The 13,503-nt window shown below is 40.0% G+C and overlaps 1 pseudogene; it reads left to right on the plus strand.

The window, feature by feature from the left end:
- The first annotated feature begins 789 nt into the window (after window positions 1-789).
- On the plus strand, window positions 790-1,374 carry LOC133662995 (general transcription factor II-I repeat domain-containing protein 2A-like; annotated as a pseudogene).
- The last annotated feature ends 12,129 nt before the right edge of the window (window positions 1,375-13,503 follow it).

Below are 13,503 nucleotides of genomic sequence, written 5' to 3' on the forward strand. Positions count from 1 at the left end.
GGACGTATGTCCGTGTGTAACCTGTGAGTGAAGGTGCACAGCGACAAGTGATACCCGGTTACCCCCGAGATGACAGCTCACGCTAAAAAAAGAAAAGTTGATGACGAATGCCGTGTTTTCAACAAGACATGGACTGCCAAGTATTTCTTTACAGAAATTAAAGGTAAAGCTGTGTGCTTAATTTATGGTACACAGGTTTCTGTGTTTAAAGAATATAATTTGAATCGCCACTACACGACGAAGCAAGAGGATAAATACCGGAATCTGTCTGATGAAGAGCGCGCAAGGGAGGCTCATGCGTTGATGGTAAAACTGCAAACCCAACAAGGACTTTTTGCCAAATTTCAAACTCCCAGAGATGCAGCCGTCAGGACAAGTTTCGTCATTTCTCATAAAATCGCCAGAAAAAGTAAGGCGTTTTCTGACGGACAAGAGGGGCGCATTTGAGAACGCGTCACTCTTTTGACGCACTGTAACGACGCGGGTTGAGACCATCGCTGGAAACTTGGAGCTTCAGCTGAAGAACAGAACAATCGACTTTGACTGTTTTTCGCTGGCTTTGGTTGAGCGCTGCGATGTACGTGACACCGCCCAGCTGCTCATCTTCTTACGTGGGATAACTGCAGACTTTCAAATCACAGAGGAGCTGGCAGCCATGCAGTCAATTAAAGGGACAACCACAGGTAATGACTTGTTCACAGAGGTAAATGCGTGTTTGGACATGTTAGGACTGAAATGGGACAAGCTGGCAGGTGTGACAACAGATGGTTGTCCAAATCTGACGGGAAAAATGTTGGACTTTTAAAGCGGATGCAGGATAAAGTGACAGAAATTAACCCTGTGCAGAAATTGACATTTTTGCATTGTATTATACATCAGGAAGTGTTGTGTAAGACAGTGTTAAAAATTAACCATGTTGTTGATGCTGTAAGCAAAACAGTTAACTTTATCAGAGCGTGAGTGTTAAATCATATACAATTTGTTGCACTTTTGGAGGAAAATGAGAGTGAACATGGTGACATAAACTACCACAGCAACGTCAGGTGGCTCAGCCTGGGCAAAGTACTGAAAAGTGTTTGGGACCTGAGAGACCAGATTCAGAATGTATCTGGGAAGAAAGGACATGACATCCCAGAACTTTCAGATGAAGACTCGGTGGCAGACCTCGGATTCGCTGTGGATGTGACTGCACTCATGAACGAACTGAATGTCAAACTGCAGCGCAAGGGCCTTTTTGTGCATGAGATGTACAGTGTAGTGACGGCTTTCATGAGAAAGTTGCAGCTACTCTCAAGCCAAGTGAAGGACAACATTCTGACCCACTTGCCAACACTAAAGGAAGCCAAAAGATCAGCCGATCACCTCCATAAGTAGTTGAGTTGAGTTGACTTGAGTTTGAGTTTATTTCGAACATGCAAGCATACAACATGATACATCACAATTTCCAGTTTCTCTTTTCAACATGTTCGAAAAGAAGTAGGAAGAAGCAGAGCTTATTTAATCCTACCCCTTTTCTTTTACATAACAGTTGCTAAAACTTTTGTTCACTTCTTGTTCTCAATGTATTCACAATATACTCCATAAGTAATCACAATAAAAAATAAATAAATAAATAATAATTGGTGAAGTAAGTTACATTTCATATGATGAGATAAGTAAGATTATTTTGAGAGTGAAAGAATGGATGAATTAAATAAATTCAGAATGTTTATCATGGTTCTTCTCCTTTGTACCTTGTAAACACTTTAAGTTTGAAGAGTTTCTTGAAGTGGATCATATTAGTACATTGTTTGAATGCTTTGCTTAATCCATTCCATAATTTAATTCCACATACTGATATACTGAAGGTCTTTAGTGTTGTACGTGCGTACAAATGTTTTAAATTACATTTCTCTCTAAGATTATATTTCTCCTCTTTTTTTGAGAAGAATTGTTGTATATTCTTGGGTAGCAGGTTATAGTTTGCTTTGTGTATAATTTTAGCTGTTTGCAAATTCACTATGTCGTGGAATTTCAGTATCTTTGATTCAATAAATAAAGGATTTGTATGTTCTCTATATCCAACATTATGTATTATTCTAACTGATCTTTTTTGTAACACCGTTAATGAATGAAGTGTACTTTTGTAATTATTTCCCCATATTTCTACACAGTAGCTCAGATATGGTAACACTAATGAGCAGTAGAGAATATGAAGTGATTTTTTGTCTAGAACATGTTTTGCTTTATTCATTATTGACGTGTTTCTTGCTACTTTATGTTGTATATTTTTTACGTGAGATTTCCAGTTCAATTTACCATCAATCATTATACCTAGAAATTTTGTTTCATTTACTCTTTCAAATTCTATTCCGTCTATTTGTATTTGTGTTTGACTTTCTCTTCTACTGTTACCAAATACCATTATTTTACTTTTACTGAGATTCAACGATAGTCTGTTTTTGTCAAACCATCTTTTTAATTTGTTAATTTCTTCTGTTATTATTTGTATTATCTCCTGTGTGTTCTCTCCTGAACAAAACACTGTTGTATCATCCGCAAATAATACTAACTTTAAATATTTTGTAACTTTACAAATGTCATTTATATAGAGATTGAATAATTTAGGTCCTAGTATTGATCCCTGAGGAACACCACAGGATATATTTAGCGTTGTAGACGTGTGTTCGCCTAGCTTCACGTATTGTTTCCTGTTTGTTAGATAACTTCTTATCCAGTTTAAGACTAACCCTCTGATGCCATATCGTTCTAGTTTTTTGATTAAAATATTGTGATTAATTGTGTCAAATGCTTTAGTTAGATCCAAAAAAAACTGCTGCCGCACATTTTTTACTATTATTGCATTGGTAATTTCTTCTGTAATTTCAATTAAAGCCATTGAAGTTGAAACATTAGCTCTGTAACCATATTGGTTGTCTTCGAGTATTCTATTTTCATTTATGAAATCTCTAATCTGTTATTGAACAGTTTTTCAAATGATTTTAGAAAATTGTGGAAGTAAGGAAACAGGTCTATAATTTGTAAATTGATGTTAGTCTCCAGTCTTACAAATTGGTGCAACATTAGCTATTTTCATTTTGTTTGGAAATGTACCTGTTTGAAATGATAGGTTACTAATATACATTAATAGTCCTGAGATCTCTTCTACAACCTTTTTTATTGTTTCCATATCAATTCTGTTACAATCAGTTGAAGTCTTAGATTTACATTTTTTCACGATTGTAACTATTTCCTCCTGTGTCACATTACTGAGGAACATGGAGTTGGGATTTCGCTCTATGGTATCATTATAGTCCTCAATTGAAACTGGGTCTGGAATCCTTTCTTCCAATTTTGGTCCAATATTTACAAAATAATTATTGAAGCTTTCAACTACTTCCTTTATGTTGTCATTTTTTTTTATTTCCGTCTAAGAAGTTTTGGGGGTAGTCCCTCTTAGTGCCATTTTTAATAATGCTATTGAGGATGCCCCATGTTGCTCTCATATTATTTTTGTTCCTGTCCAATAATTCACTGTAATATTCTTTTCTACATGATCATAGTAGGTTTGTTAACTTGTTTTTATAGTTCTTGTACTTAATTTCTGCCTCTGTAGTTCTTTGTGCTATGAATTTTCTATATAGTGTATTCTTCTTCTTACAAGCATTGTTTAATCATTTTGTCATCCATGGTTGATTATTCTTTCCCTGCTTACTACTGAGTTGTTTCCATGGACAATGTTTGTCATAAAGTATTATGAACTTGTTTAAGAAATGTTCATATGCTTCATCAACCTCTTTTTCATTGTACACATTGTCCCAATCTTGCTTTTGTAGCTCAATTTTGAAAGCAATCATCCTCTTCTCTGTGCACAGTCTTTGAAATGTCCTTTTGTCTTCCATGTTCTTCTTGTAGTTTCCATCATATATTGTAAAAACTGGCAGATGATCACTAACGTCGGTTATAAGTAGACCACTTGTAGTGTTATTATCAAAATCATTGGTAAAAATATTATCAATAAGCGTGGCACAGTGTCCCGTGATTCTGCTTGGCTTTGTGATTTTAGGATATAAACTGATGCTGTACATTGTATCAATGAAGTCATCAATAGACTTTTGCTTGTTTGGGTTCAATAAGTCAATATTAAAGTCACCACATAAGAACATTATTCTTTGACCATTGTCCATGTAAGTTGCCTTGATCCATTCTTCAAATTTTTCTATACTTGACTTAGGTGATCTATATATACAACTGATGAATATGTTTTTGCTTTTTTCCTGACATATTTCAATGGTTATACATTCTAAGATATTATCTATAGCAAATGACATGTTTTTTACCACTTTGTAGTTCATGTTCTTCATCACGTACACAGCTACTCCTCCTCCAGTTTTGTTGGTTCTGTTGATGTAGTTTAGTTCATATCCTTCCAGATCAAAATCTATTCCTTTTTTATCATCAATCCATGTTTCTGTGAAAGCGATCACTTTGAAGGGTTTGTTGATGTGTTCCAAAAAGTTCTTAATGTTGTTGTAGTTTGCACACAAGCTTCTGCTATTAAAATGAATAATTGACAATTTGATATCACATTTAATTTTGCTATTATATTGCTCATCTGTTTAATATAAACAATTATTACTGATGTGGGAGAAACAATTTGTATCTGGATCTATATCATTTTCCAAATCCTGGTTTTTGTGATCTTTGTTGCAGACATTTTTTAGTTCCATGTTTTCTTTTTCAACAATCTTTGATGTTGTTTCAATAATCTCTATAAGTGTAGGTGGATGCAATCCTGAATATAGGTCTTCTTGTTTAGTCGTCTCTTGGAACATAGTAGTGTCTATGCTGAATTTAGGTGCTTGTTTTCTGTCAGAGTCCATTATCATCATTGTTGTGAAAGCTGTGTAAACTTTAAAAATTGTCCTGGGCCTTGATGTCGTGGACAACAATTACTCTTGCTTCTGGACTTCCATTCAGCTTGATGTAGATTTTACAGTTGGCGCTCCAAGTTCCCTGAATTTTTCCCTGCTTTCTCAAGTCGCGTGCTTTCTTGGCGATTCCAGCATTACGTTTTGTGAGATGCTCATTCATGTACACATTTGTTCCCTTCAGCTTCTTTCCCTGTCTCAGCAATGCCATTTTAGATTTTCTGTTTACGAGTTTCACGAGCACGACTGGAGGTGGCGTTGTTGTTTCTTCCGTTCAGTGGGATGCATGTTTCGATGGTATTAATGTCAATTTCAATTTCCTTTGATTGCAGAAAGTTGACCACTTGCTGTTCTGCTGAGACCATATTCATTTCATCTGGTTCACCTTCATTATTCACAGCTTTCGCATAGGATCTTGGTTTAATTCGGTGCCCTGTCACGATGATATCATTCATTCGTTTGTCCTGATCCATTTCATCTATGATATTCCTCAGCATATTGTTGTCTTCTTGAAGGGTCTTCATTTGTTGGCCCATTTCAGTGGCTTCATTTTTTCTGGAGGTGTTCTGAGTTTGCAGACTTTCTATATTTTGCTGCAGACTTTTCACATCTTGTTTGTGTTCTGTTGTTGCTTTTCTCAGATCTTTTTTCATTTCTTTCATTTCTTCTTTCATTTCTTTTATATCTTCTTTCCATTCATCCATAATTTCTTTCCATTCTTCTATCACTTCTTCTTTAAATTCATGGAATAGTTTTTGTAGTATCCCTTCTTGATTCCCATCATGTCCTGTGTCCAGCCTCAGATCTTGTTCCCATTTGTGTTCTGTGTCAGCTGACACCGAACGTTTCGGGATTTCAGTCTTTCCTTTAGCTTTTCGCATCGCGGCAGTCGCTGACGTCAGTGCCTCTTATGTCTTAACGGCAGTTGCTTCTTTAGCGACTTGCGGCACTTTTAACTTGTTTTTTCAACAATTTCGTACCTTGTGCCATTCAGAGATCAATTTGAGGTGTCAGCCTGTCAACTTATATCACTCTGCGACGTCGGAATCACTTTAAATTCAGCTGTAAACTCGCCGTAGCTTTTGGTTGCTAGGCAACCGCTTTGAACTGCGGCAAGGCGCCGTTGGCTTGAGGCTAACGGCTCTTTCAACTCGCCTTATTTCAGCGTATTAGTGCCTCTCAACTGACCAAAATCAGATCGAAGATGCCAGGTGACTCTCCTGTGGCTGTGATCGCAAATCAGTGGTCAAAATCTTCAGACTTAACAAAAACTCCGGTAGCAGAAGCGGAGCCTTTTTCTTTGCGTCCTTTCTCATTGACAGGAAGTGATGATGCTGATATATTGTTTTGTATAGGAAACCACGAACACGCAAACGAACAACTCATGCATGTCTTCAATATACAATTGAACCTGCAAATCTGGACTTGGACAATCTATTATTTCTCCTGCACTCACCTGAACGAATAATTGCTGTCTTGACCAGACACCCTGAAGTGATTGCTAATCCATATTAAACCAGTCATAGTCGTCACTACACAAGCCATCTGCCATTTTGGTTGTAGTCCAAAAACCGACAAGCAGTATCAGCATAGTGACTCGGGATACTGCTTTTCGGTATATCATATGTGACTCGTGTTAAAAACAAGAGTTTTTGCTACGGCAGAAACGTGGTCGCTATGATACTGTTCCGGCAGCTTATCGTATGCGATCTGGTCACTATGACGGTCTCATATGTGACCGTGTTAAAGGCAATCCCAGTTAGGGGAACATAACCCTAACTAATAAATGATAAATGGGTTATACTTGTATAGCGCTTTTCTACCTTCAAGGTACTCAAAGCACTTTGACAGTATTTCCACATTTACCCATTCACACACACATTCACACACTGATGGCGGGAGCTGCCATGCAAGGCGCTAACCAGCAGCCATCAGAGGCAAAGGGTGAAGTGTCTTGCCCAAGGACACAACAGACGTGACTAGGAAGGTAGAAGGTGGGAATTGAACCCCAGTAACCAGCAACACTCCGATTGCTGGCACAGCCACTCTACCAACTTCGCCACGCCGTCCCTACTAATCCATAAGACCTAAAAAATCAATCAATCAATGTTCATTTATATAGCCCTAAATCACAAGTGTCTCAAAGGGCTGTACAAGCCACAACGACATCCTCGGTACAGAGCCCACATAAGGGCAAGGAAAACTCACCCCAGTGGGACATCAATGTGAATGACTATGAGAAACCTTGGAGAGGACCGCATATGTGGGAGGACCCCCCCCCCCCCCCCCTCTAGGGGAGACCGAAAGCAATGGATGTCGAGTGGGTCTGACATAATATTGTGAAAGTCCAACACATCAGCGAAAGTCCAGTCCATAGTGGGGCCAGCAGGAACCATCCCGAGCGGAGACGGGTCAGCAGCGTAGAGATGTCCCCATCCGATGCACAGGCTAGCGGTCCACCCCGGGTTGGGAGCAGAGTAGAAAAGAAAAGAAAAGAAACGGCAGATCAACTGGTCTAAAAAGGGAGTCTATTTAAAGGCTAGAGCAGGGGTCTGCAACCTTTACCACTCAGAGAGCCATTTTGGCAAGTTTCACAAATTAAAGAAAGTAATGGGAGCCACAAAAAAAATTTAAAATGAAAAACACTGCATACAAAGCTTAAATGCTTTGTGCTATGTTAACCAGGGGTCTCCGACACACGCACCGGCACGCACTTTTATGTGGAAATTTGATGTTAGTGCAGCCCGCGAGTTTTGAACTAATGGCGCTTGATAGCGTCATACTTGTCAACCCTCTCACTTTTCCCGGGAGACTCCCGAATATCAGAGCGTGATGACACTGCATTTGGCGCCCTCTACAGTCTGCCCTAACAGTGTACCTGCTCGACCACACGTAGAATGCAATTTCAGCTTGCTCACGTAAGTGACAGCAAGGCGTACTAACTCAGCAGCCACACATCTTACACTGACGGTACCAATACCCAGAATCCCATGCAGCCCTAACTCTTCCGCTCAACCAACGCACGGAGGGGGGGGGGGGGGGGGGGGTGATGTGTGGGGGGATTTGGTGGTAGCGGGGGTGTATAATGTAGACCGGAAGAGTTAGGGCTGCATGGGATTCTGGGTAATGGTTGTGTTGTGTTTATGTTGTGTTACGGTGGGATGTTCTCCAGAAATGTGTTTTTCATTCTTTTTTGGTGTGGGTTCACAGTGTGGCGCATATTTGTAACGTAACAATGTTAAAGTTGTTTGATACGGCTACCGTCAGTGTAAGCTGTGTGGCTGATGAGTAAGTATGCTTTGCTGTCTCCTGTGTGTGCAAGTAATAACAACATGCAACATGTGGCTGGACTGGCACGCTGTATGTAAATGCTATAGAGGACAATTACTGCAGTGCAATTAGGGCACGCCCTTTATTTAGTAATTAGAGTGTAAATAGGATTATTTTTTCCCTGGGAGTAATTTATGAGAGACACTGACATCCATCAATCTCCTGGGAAAATCGGGGGGCGGGGTCGGCATGTATGTAGCTGAGCCGCATCAGAGTGGTCAAGGAGCCGCATGCGGCTCCGGAGCCGCGGGTTGCCGACCCCTGGGCTAGAGTATACAAATGAGTTTTAAGATGAGACTTAAATGCTTCTACTGAGGTAGCATCTCTAACTTTTACCGGGAGGGCATTCCATAGTATTGGAGCCCGAATAGAAAACGCTCTATAGCCCGCAGACTTTTTTTGGGCTCTGGGAATCACTAATAAGCCGGAGTTCTTTGAACGCAGATTTCTTGTCGGGACATATGGTACAATACAATCGGCAAGATAGGCAGGAGCTTGACTGTGTAGTATTTTATACGTAAATAGTAAAACCTTAAAGTCGCATCTTAGGTGCACAGGAAGCCAGTGCAAGTGAGACAGTATAGGCGTAATATGATCAAACTTTCTTGTTTTTGTCAAAAGTCTAGCAGCCGCATTTTGTACCAACTGTAATCTTTTAATGCTAGACATAGGGAGGCCTGAAAATAAAACGTTACAGTAATCGAGACGAGATGTAACGAACGCATGGATAATGATCTCAGCATCGCTTGTGGACAAAATGGAACGAATTTTAGCGATATTACGGAGATGAAAGAAGGCCGTTTTAGTAACACTCTTAATGTGTGACTCAAACGAGAGAGTTGGGTCGAAGATAATACCCAGATTCTTTACCGAGTCGCCTTGTTTAATTGTTTGGTTGTCAAATGTTAAGGTGGTATGATTAAATAGATGTCGGTGTCTAGCAGGACCGATAATCAGCATTTCCGTTTTCTTAGCGTTGAGTTGCAAAAAGTTAGCGGACATCCATTGTTTAATTTCATCAAGACACGCCTCCAGCTGACTACAATCCGGCGTGTTGGTCAGCTTTAGGGGCATGTAGAGTTGGGTGTCATCAGCATAACAGTGAAAGCTAACACCGTATTTGCGTATGATGTCACCTAGCGGCAGCATGTAAATACTAAAGAGTGCAGGGCCAAGAACCGAACCCTGGGGAACTCCGCACGTTACCTTAACATAGTCCGAGGTCACATTGTTATGGGATACACACTGCATCCTGTCAGTAAGATAAGAGTTAAACCAAGACAAGGCTAAGTCTGACATCCCAATACGCGTTTTGATACGCTCTAATAAAATATTATGATCAACAGTATCGAAAGCGGCGCTAAGATCAAGAAGCAGCAACATAGATGACGCAAAAAATGTTTAGCTCTCTGTGATGACTGTCAGTATGTACAGGTAATCATGAAATATTGATTCATCATGCACTTGGACAGTCTCCTAGGAGAAACACTAACATGTTTAAAGTTACAGTTATGGACTCTGCACAAGATGGTTCTAATACGAGGCAAAATTACAAGCTGTAATAGTCTTGTCAGGCTTTAGGGGTCATAAATCATTATGGACTACAACCAAAATGGCGGATGGCTTGCCAAAAACTATAAAATTAAAATGGCGGACGGATATGATGTATACTTTATGTTTTCGGTTTAGGTCATGCCCACTTCAGGGGTCATAAATCATTCCCCCGCTAGCCGTCCCTTAACTAGCGAGACCATGGAGGCCATGCCCACTTCCTGGGGGGGTCTTCCGGTCATAAAACAATAACCCTCATCCCCCGGTTGCCCCCCCTTAAATGGTGGGTCTGTGTAATATAAAAATGTATAGCTTTACAAATTGTGGAGTTTTTAGTCTTATTTAATTAGATCGTTCAATATATTTATTTATTTAAAGACTAACCTGTCTAACTTGTTGATAGTCAAACCTTCTATTTTAGTTGACTTTTACTCATGATTTTTTTAAATGACAAAATTTAAAAAAATGGCACTTTTTATATAACTTATTTGTCTTATTTTGCACAAACAGTCTTTATGTGTGTTGTTCATCCAATGGCGTCACAGCAAAAGAAGCATATTGTGTTCAACCATTACACCACATGTCATCAAACATTAGTTTGAGGGAAGAACTGCTGCATAAATCAGTTGGTTGACGTCGGTATCTGGAAAAGATGGTTTTGGGCAACATATCGGATAGTGGTAAAACATTCCTAGTACATACAACATACTTGTAGTATGTTACTAAATTGTAAAGGTGAAGGGTACAAAAGAAAAAACTGTTGGACAAGACATTTAACCTTTAAAGTGGTCTTCACCGTCAAGCGTATGCGATGATCATAATATGTGGACAAATAAATTACTGTATACTTAAGTATTGAGACATAATTATTTACAGAGTTTGCAATATTTCCATCCATGCAGATGTTGAAATACGTTACATTTCATCAATTGTAATTAAGACATACTTTTTTTAATACAATGTATGTTGTTTGTGTGCGTGTGTGAGTTAAGTTTGTCGCATCCCCTCGAGGATGTTCCTTTGAGTTTCCCGAGCGTGTCAGTCAGCAATGTTTTGCAGCATAATAGCGTCGCACTGACACTCTCAGTGGATGCTCGTTCACACCTGCAGGCATTAGCATACAATGATGACACCATGCTGCAATTAGAGGTGTGAAAACAACATTTGAGACAACCGTTGCTTCTCTCCCAACAGGCTTGTTAACATGTCTTTGTACAATGTTTCAATGAGGCCATCCAGCGAAAAACATTAATAACTATTTATAAATAATAGTAAAATGATAGAATATGCATCTTTCAACTTTAGAGGACTGTTTTCAAAATGTCATATAGATAGAGACAGGTGGGTAGTATGATCCAATGGGTTGGGCTCCAACCCAGCAGGCACAAGACATTGATACAACATTGATTATACCTACACATCCTTTAAAACTGACTTCAAAACAAAGTTGCAAAATATCAAAAATGGTTTTTAATTGAAACAATGTTGATTGCCAACAAGGTTGATTGGCAACACTAAATTGGCCCTAGTGTGTGAATGTGAGTGTGAATGTTGCTCTATCTGTGTTGGCCCTGCGATGAGGTGGCGACTTGTCCAGGGAGGGTGTACCCCGCCTTCCGCCTGAATGCAGCTGGGATAGGCTCCAGCATCCCCCGCGACCCCAAGAGGGACAAGCGGTAGAAAATGGATGCATGGATTAATGAGACAATGTTGATGTCTAACGTTGAATCCACGTTGTTGGTTGGGAATTGGCCAAATTTCACAACAAATTAGACAACCTGTCTATAAAATGGACACTAACGCAGTTCCATATTAGCTCCAACAGCTTGTGGTCAGTCACAATGGTAAACTAAGTATCGCAGAGGTATAGTTGGAAATGCCCACAGCTCCAGATGATCGCAAGGGCCTCTTGTTCTGTCTGCGAGTAGCACCTTTCCACCTCCGTCAGTGACCGACTGGCATACGCTATGACTTGCTTCTCTCCCCTGTCTGTTTGAAAAAGAATCGTACCCAAACCACAAGTTCAGTGTCCTTTTTCGGATCAAAGTAGGACATGGTAGTGTCGCTGGTGAGGCGCTCCTTGAGTGCTTGTAACGCAGCTGAATGCTCAGCACTCCAAGTCCAAGGTGTTCCTTTCTTGGTGAGCTCTCTGAGCGGTGCAGTGATGGTAGAGAAGTATTTGATAAACCTGGAGCAATAGTTTGCCGTACGAGAAGGCTTCTGATTTCAGCTGGGTCTTTGGGCTCTAATGCTCCATGTATGGCTGCCACTTTGCGAGGGTCAGCTGAGATGAAGCCAAAGAATTCCAGCCTTGTTGCGATTCAGCGTGAGGTCGCATTCTTTGAGTCTGGAAAAAACTGGTCGCAAAGCATCGTCATGGACTTTTTGGGCTGAGCCCAACACAATGATGTCATCACTTAAACTCTTGACACCAGGGATGCATTGCAATACCTGACAGATGGTGTTCTGGAAGACTTCAGCAGTCGAAAATAGGTCGAAGTTCAGTCTTTTGTACCGTCTCACGTAGGGTTGTACGGTATACTGGTACTAGTATAGTACCGCAATACTAATGAATCATATTCGGTACTATACCGCCTCTGAAAAGTACAGGTCCGCCACCCTCCTCTCCTCCGTCGTCGTCACGTAGTGACATTGCTGGTTTATGAGCAGAGGAGCATGTTTGGCAGCGCACAATCATGGAGTACTTACACGCAGACAATGTGTGTAGACAAAAAAGGGAAAACGGACCCATTTTGGCTTAAAACTAACAATAAAGGTGAAGCTATAACACTGGAAGGGGTGCTTTAAGACATGGCTAGGTAGGTAGCAGCTAAAGTCCAGCCCCAGTCGGCAGTGTTTTAGCTACTTTTAAATCATTAATCATCGCCTCCATGGCGACAAAGAAAGTACGTTTCTTACAAGTATCATCCCTGCAGGACGAGGAATAGCTAAACATGCTTCACTACACACCATAGCTCACTGGCGTCAAAATGTAAACAAACGCCACAGGTGGATCTACACCTGACATGCACTGTATTGATACCAAGTACAAAAGTGTATCTAGTCGATACTACTATGATTACATCGATATTTTTGCCATCACAACATCTTCTTTTGTTTAAAAAAATTTAGAATATGTTTATAAACTCAGTATGTCCCTGAACACATTATGACTTTGAATATGACCAATGTATGATCCTGTAACGACTTGGTATCGGATTGATACCCACATTTGTGTTACCACCCAAAACTAATGTAAAGCATCCAAACAACAGTGACCTAGTGGTTAGAGTGTCCACCCTGAGATCGGTAGGTAGTCATACCAAAGACTATACAAATGGGACCCATTACCTCCCTGCTTGGCACTCAGCATCAAGGGTTGGAATTGGGGGTGTAATCACCAAAAATTATTCCTGGGCGCAGCCACCGCTGCTGCTCACTGCTCCCCTCACCTCCCAGGGGGTGATCAAGGGTGATGGGTCAAATGCAAAGAATAATTTTGCCACACCTAGTGTGTGTGTGACAATCATTGGTACTTTAACTTTAACAGAAGAATAAATGATTATTACATTTTAACAGAAGTGTAGATAGAACATGTTAAAAGAGAAAGTAAACAGATATTAACAGTAAATGAACAAGTAGATTAATAATTCATTTTCTACTGCTTGTCCTTAATAATAATAATAATTTTGACAAAATAATAGAATGGAAA

The sequence above is a fragment of the Entelurus aequoreus genome, linkage group LG13 (genome assembly GCF_033978785.1).
Source record: "Entelurus aequoreus isolate RoL-2023_Sb linkage group LG13, RoL_Eaeq_v1.1, whole genome shotgun sequence".
Lineage (NCBI taxonomy): Eukaryota > Metazoa > Chordata > Actinopteri > Syngnathiformes > Syngnathidae > Entelurus > Entelurus aequoreus.